Below are 7,694 nucleotides of genomic sequence, written 5' to 3'. Positions count from 1 at the left end.
ACATGCAGACACACACACACACACGCAAGGGAAACCAAAGCAGGTCACCTTAGTGCATATGGAGGTCGTCAATCTCAGTCATAAACTTACATAACAGTAGAAAAACAGAGTAACTAATGCAATACGTTTGTAGCAACATTGGGGTCAATGTCAGCCTGAGTCCAGCTGTGCTGCTCAGAAGAGCCTCATGCTGATGTTATGTGGACATCAGCTACCATAACATGACAGCAGAGTATTGTATCAACAAAGAGCAGACACTACACAGCATGTGTAAACAACAGGGACCACAAATGTGACAGCCCTGAAAGCAACAGACTAAGATTGCACTGTGTTGTATAGGATGAGATGTTGAATAAGACATAGATAAGATTCAAAAGTGTGAGAAATTTGCCAGGGAACATAGAGGGCTGTGCTTCTCTCCCCAGCGAGCCTGCCCGCCTACCCACCTCTTCCCCCAGCGGAATCTGCCCCACAAATGGGGGTTTGGAAGAACAAGAAAACAAAACAAATGGGGGCCTTATCGTGTGTGTGTTTTTGTGTGTGCTGAGAGCGAAGGGATGTTTCAAGTCCTGTCACAGGAAGAACCTACTTCCAAACATTCATCAGAGATGTGAATGGCTGCATTCCCTTTTCCCTCTGTGTTTGTTGGTGTGTATAGTAGGAGGCTGGAAGCGGGTGTGGTGGAAGCCTATGGCATGAGGACCATCCTGAGTGACAGGTTGTCATGGCAACACAACACGATCGTGCCCTAACGTGACATCTTCAGTGTGTTTTTCAGTGAGTAAATGGTAAATGAGAATCCTCCTTGAAACAAGCCTTACCCCCCTTCCCACACACACACACACAGACACACACACTCTGTTAGCTCCGTGATTCATGCTGATTGCACGTGCTGACACCCTGCAATCACTGCAGAGTTGATATGCCGCTTTTGTTGATCAGTGAGAATTTATGACAGTGTGTGTATTTACCACATGCTGGGCCTGGTAAGCGGATATGATCAAACAAGCCCAGCTTAGAATGCAGCAGTAAACACTCCAAGGCAGGAGTGCCAAAGTAAACAGTCACATACATGGAGATAAGCAAACGGAAATGGGCCTTTCCAGGCCTCATTCATTGCTATAGTGTAGAGGGGCGGCCTTCTATCAACAGCCTGAGTCAGAGGCTACAGAGGGTTGATCAGGGCAGTAGTGCAGCGAACCAGGATGCTATGTGGGATTAATGATAGTTTTACTGCCCCCCTGCCTCCCACCCACCCCCAACTGCTTACCCAATGACCCTTTGTGTCATAACATCCCTTACTGTAAATGCTGCAGGAATCTGGACACTGGAGCGTGGGAGGAAAAACACAGACTATTGCCCAAGAGTGTTTGTACGTGTACATGTTTATGACTCTGTGAGTGTGCATGAATTTGTGTGCATGTATACATGTGTATTTGTGTGTATGTCTATGTGTTTATTGCTGGATAGATAGATAGATAGATAGATAGATAGATAGATAGATAGATAGATAGATAGATAGATAGATTAAAAAAACATGCATGGCTCTAGGAGCAGAGCTCTTGCTAAAAATGACCTTTCTGCACATGGTTGTCTTCACCTACAGCCACAAGGAAGGGGTATGGTTGTGTGTTTCACCTGTATGCATATATAAAGTATGTGTTAGTGCATGTGTGTATGCTTATGTGAGTGTTTGAGTTGACATAAGAGAGACTAAACAAGCGGTGAACTTGGAGCTCAACATCAAACATGCATTACGTCTGTAACACTTACCTGAGAGCAGACTGTGGACTTTCTCGCCATGCACATACCTGGCCCATAGTCTCCTAGATCATCCAAAACTAGTAGTAAACCAAAGTGCTGTAGTATATACAACAGCCTCCACCTTTTGTTTCATAAGGAAAAGACACATCATACAAGAGAGGCATTATGTTATTAACAAGCAGTGACAACAATACAGAATTAACCACAGGAGCGGTTTGCTTTAGATTTTATCAAATCCATGTGGAAGGATTTGGCTCTTGTCCTCCTACTTTGATGCTTCCAGTGTACTGAACTGAACATGTCCTTCCAAGAAACGTCTTTTCACAACAAAGCCCCTGCAATTAGCCAATACCACATACTATCCATTTCATATTAGAACAAAAACAACCTCTCCCAAGATTTTCTTTGTCAAGGATTTTCCCAATTCCCAGACCCCAAGTTCTCTCTCCTGTACATTATGTTTTCCCTACAAGCACATTAGTACAGATACACATGAGGCCAATGAACTTCATATTGTGTAAGAGTACGACTGACCCTTAACAACCCCCTCCCACTGCTCCTCCAACTTTGGGCTTTCCGTAAGTCCACGCAGATGGAATGTGACTTGCAAAAGGAAAACACAATAACAAAGGCGGACAATGTCATATTAACCTCCAAAACAGACCAGTTCATGCTGACCTGAAGGAAACTGATAAATGACCCTTTGAAAAATACAGCTGGATACAGACACTCCTAACTTTGCCAGTAAAACACTGTCATCTCTAGATAAACAAATGCCATCCAGTTAACTACCTTGATAATCATCACTCATGATCTTGCTTAGTTTTCACCTTTCAAAGTTCTTCTCACAGGTTTGTTGATAGTAAAACTACATATAAAAGTCAACATGGCAAACATTATGTTTTCATAAAGGAAGAATGAGTGAGTAGCAGTGGGTAGTGTGTTCTTCCCATTAGCCTCATCTCATTGTGCATATTAAACATTCAACATCTTTAAAAGTTCACTATGAAATATTGTAAAGGTTTGATTGAAGTGAGAATGTTCAGACTCAAATGACAAAACATGTGGAATAAACACATTATCTAGTGAGCTGGGTCAACAATGAAAACCACATAGACTCAATCATCAGATCATGTTCCTATTATATGTGTTTGTAGGTTGACTGTCAATTGCCCTCACTTCAGTCAGCCATGTGGAATTTTGCATTGTGTACCTTTGTTTTTCTTTTTCTTCTTCTTCTTTTTTTTTTTTTTTTAATCAGAGTGTTGCAGTGTAAGTGAACAGACAAAGATGACCTGTTTTGCTGGGGTGGGGACTAAAGTAACAATGCAATTGGATGGGAAAACTCCATTTTGTAGCATGGGGACATTTTAATGCATTTTGGCAAATCCTACCAACACATCTCCCTTGATCCATTCATGAGATTGTTTCCAGTCAACTTTGCCAAGTGCAATCCTCTGGCTCGGACTTCCTCCTACTTCTCATTAGAGCTACAACGAGAGAGAGAAGCACTGCTGCTAAATACACACACATACACACAAACACACAATCACACACACATACACTCAGAGAAAGAGAAGGAAACTAAACACAATAGATGCTGGCGCATGGGAGCCTGGATTTCCTGGGTTTCCCACACACAAGTGTACAATCACACACTCACAAACTTATACACTCATTCTGACACACTGTCTCACACACTCACACACACACACACACACTCGCACACACACAGGCGTACACACACGTGAACTATCATACTACATGCCAAGACATTAGGGTCTAACAAATAAACCCATTTCCCCATTCACAACAATAAAGTACTGAGAGTGGCCCAAGACCCCTTCACCATGAATGACTCCAGCTCTATTTCAATGTTATTCTCCCAGACCTCAATCTATGATCTGTACTGCCTGTTTAATAAGACATGGATTATCTGATTAAGGAAATCTTGTGAGAAGGAGAGGAGAAGAAAAAGAACAACTTTGCTGGGGATTAAAGTCATTGTGCCTACTCACACCACATTCCTGGCTGCTGATTCTCAGCCCTGGGAGAGGACACTGGTTAGCCATACCACTCCGTTTATACTGAGGCCAAGGACAATAACAGCACCTCAGCTTCAGAACAGAGCTCCCTTCCACATTGCTACATCATGGGAATAGGTTGAAGGTTCAGGAACTTCTCACAAGGAATAAACAAGGGACTACAAATGTATCAGTGTGCTGATAATTTCTATAATAAAAAAAAAAAAAAAATGAAGTAGTGTCAAACACAGTGTAAGATATGAGCCAAGCAGTCTCGCATAAACAAAATCACCATGGTGTCCATCCCCTATTCCTATTCCTCAGCCCTAGTCCCAGCTTCTAATAAGAGAAATATCAATGTCATATAATCATCTTATTTTTTATTATTTTTTAAGAATTACACTGACTCCAGTGAACCTCTCCTAAAGGGACACTGAAATGTATGCTGACCTCAGAGAGCCTCTGGCCATGGGCCTATGCAGTATCAATGCAGGTGTGCATTCTTGCTGTGGGCGTGATTTCAAACAACCTTGTTTTTCTTGATCTGATGCAGATACCCCCTCATGCCCTCCAAAGGGCAAGGTTAAAATCACCATAAATGGGTAAATCGGAAGGATCATGAGTCTGTGTGTTTGTATACGTGTGTGTGTGTGTGTGTGTGTGTGTGTGTGTGTGTGTGTGTGTGTGTGTATGTGTGTGTGTTTGGCTGCGCACGCATCTCTATGTGCATGCATGTGGGTGGGTTTGGGGAGCTTGTGCGACAGCAAGAATGTTTTTGCCGGTACTCTTGTCAAAGGTAAACATTCCAGTCCTCAGACGCTCAATGCCAACTGGCGTTTGATCTCAATCATGTGACATTTGAGAGAGATGGAAAACACCTTATCATTGCTCACCCAAACATAAACTATGAAGGAACGATTGTGTGTGTGTGTTTGTGTGTGTGTGTGCGTGGGAGGGTTGAGGGGGTTTGGCTAGGGTCTTGGGCCATAATGGATACAGCTGTGTGCATGTTTTTGAAAAGTAGGTCTGTCCCTAACCTGGGATAACTCTATTTAGTTTGACTAAATAGAGTTCTGACAGCAGAATTGCTTACAAAACCAGTCAGATACCATATTTTGCTCTCCTATAAGGACGTACAATAGTTCACATATGTTAATCCCCTGTGCCCTTAATTTGTGCATGTCTCTACCACTTTACATCAACCTGTTAATTAAATGGGTTAGATGGCCCCATGCTCCACTCCCTGGGTTACTCCCCAGTCACAGTTAGCCATATCATGCTATATCCTATGACACTGGGGGGAGGGTGTGAATAGGTCAAAGACAGTCAGACAGTAAAGTGGGGTAGCAGCCTTTAGAAACCCTTCAATTTCTTCAACCTTGCCAGCCCCATTGGTAGGTTTGTCTTTACAAATGCATGCTGCGTTATTCAAATCTGCAGGAATTTATCAAATTCCATCGGAGAGCCCATGGTTTCAAGAGCTGCCAAATATGTCCTGTTGACTTACAGGAAAATGTGTATAAAATTTTGCTCAAGACATCTTAAAGTCTTCTATTTGGTGTAACGGTGCAGCTATAGCTTCCTCATTGTTGATTGAATATTTCACACTCAAATATATCTTTTACTGTGAGCGTGATTATATAGCTTCAGTGAAGCACTGCAGCCAGCAGACACAGAATATGTATGTGACATTGCTGTCATTGGGAGAAAAAAAAGAAGATTTTTTTCTCCCTCTTTGAAGCTATTGAAATGGAAATTTTCAGGGAACACTACAGTTTAAGGGGTTAAAGGGTTTGCGCATTTCATATGTGGGGTTGTAAGAGGGCACCTAGGAAGTGGAGTTGAACATTTAGCTGTATTGAGAACTTACTGTCCTGCCATATTCCACAAGGCTTAGCACAGCACCCAACATCCAAGTCACATTCCGGCTCCCTGTGGTCTTGAGGTCCATATCCGGTCAGAAGCACACGCAGTGAACGCAGGCGTCATTCTTGAATCAGAGTTCAACTGAGGACAGATGGGGATTACAATCACCAGGCACATGCATTCACAAAGTTACAACTGCCATAAAAGGGGAAAATTTAACACTCACTATATCCTCCTAAGGTAATACCTTCTTAGCAGATAATGGTTAGGAGTATGCTGTAGTGTTATGCAAGAGTGCCACTTAATAATGCCTTCCTGTTAAGTGAAAGAGAAAGCAAGAGACAGGAAACTTCATTTGGATGTCCTGAATGATCAACTGTGCAGCTATTAATGTGCCCTCTAATAACTACAAACAGACAGATGTTATTGAAAAGATGTAAATATAGGATGGGCCCAACACAAGTCTCACTGCCTTTTTAGCAACTGATAAGTATTATTGGTTAATAACTGCCTGTATATTTATAGCCTTGAATGGGTAATTGAACTGAATTCACCCTAAATGAAGATCAAAATCTCTGAATGGAAAGCCACTAGAGCCGAAAAACACGCAAGTCATGTCTGATTACACTAATAGCTTTATTTAGCCCAAGGCTCTGAGAAATACAAATCTGGCCATCACGTGAGAATGACTGTTAACACCAGTTGACAGATGATGCAATCCCATCAAGGAATTGCATGGGGCCAATCCCACAAAAACGTTCATTGCATCAGAATAAGTCAATATATGTGTATGTGCCTTGAACAAACTGAAATCTACAGATTGCCAAATGCCAATCACATTTCTCAGGAGAAAATGACATCAGAGAGAGAGGAGTTATAGCCATTTAGATTAGTCAGAAACAACAGTAATGTCATGTGTAAGTCTAACCACTTCCCCTGTGTCTCTCCTGTCAGACCTAAGGCTGACTATAGCATCAACATCAAGCTTATTTAATTCTTTTGCAAATGGGGGAAACATTATCAAATGTCTGTCTGGGGTCAGAGCACGCTCAGCAGTGACCCCACACACGCATTGCCTTGCAGCAACCCGTGAAAACGTGCATGTTGTCCACCATGGGACCATCAAAGGACGCACTGAGCGACAAGGCGAGGGACGTGTCTATGGTCATGTCAGATCAGCCCCCATTCAAGCCCAGATCTATTATTACCACAGGAAACGGGTAATTACAACGGGACTTCTCCGGGACTGACCCCAAAGCTTGGGTACGCCGGAGAGATCACATACCACAGCGTCCGGAGCCGTGACTCACTGGCGTAAACGCTGACCCTCGTTTGCGCAGCTATTTTTGAAAGATGGATTTATTATCTCCGCAATGCACGCATGCCTTCTCATGTCAAATTAGAGCTGGCTCACTCTCAGCAGGCCTACACTTCTGTGCAATGTGGGCGTGCGTAATTTGCGCTCATTAGAAGTTTTCCAAAGTTGTGTAAGAAGTTTAGAGAGGACAATTAAAAATATGAATAGCAAGCGTTGTCCCGAAAGATAGTTGCTCTCTTGTTCTGTTAAGGCTATTTATTTAACAGGCTAAACACAGTTTAGCCTGTTAAATAAATAAATAAATACATACATACATACATACATACATACATAAGCTACATACATAAACAAACACCCTAATTTAATTGTCAAACTTATCGCGGTGTTAAGTTTTTAAGCTTGACATATGTTAACATAAAACCTACTCTTTTCACTGTTTCCATAAATTAGAAGAATGTGGGAAAGAAGTTTATTGTAACACAAGGGTGAGAAAGGGGTGTTCTTGCAACATCAAACGCTGGTGTCGTCACTCGTCAGGGATACGTGCAGGCACTGCCTGTTCCAAAATAAATAACGACGCGATTGTTGTATTCAAATGAGCTGCTTGACCGGACATAGGCGGACCAATCAGAGACCATCGTATCATTACACCTTCTTTTCAGAAATCATTCATAACGCAGATACGTCAAACACTCACAGGGACCCGACTATAAATACGGCTG

Source organism: Myripristis murdjan, chromosome 4 (assembly GCF_902150065.1).
Source record: "Myripristis murdjan chromosome 4, fMyrMur1.1, whole genome shotgun sequence".
NCBI classification, from domain to species: Eukaryota; Metazoa; Chordata; class Actinopteri; order Holocentriformes; family Holocentridae; genus Myripristis; species Myripristis murdjan.
This window is presented reverse-complemented; position numbering follows the sequence as displayed.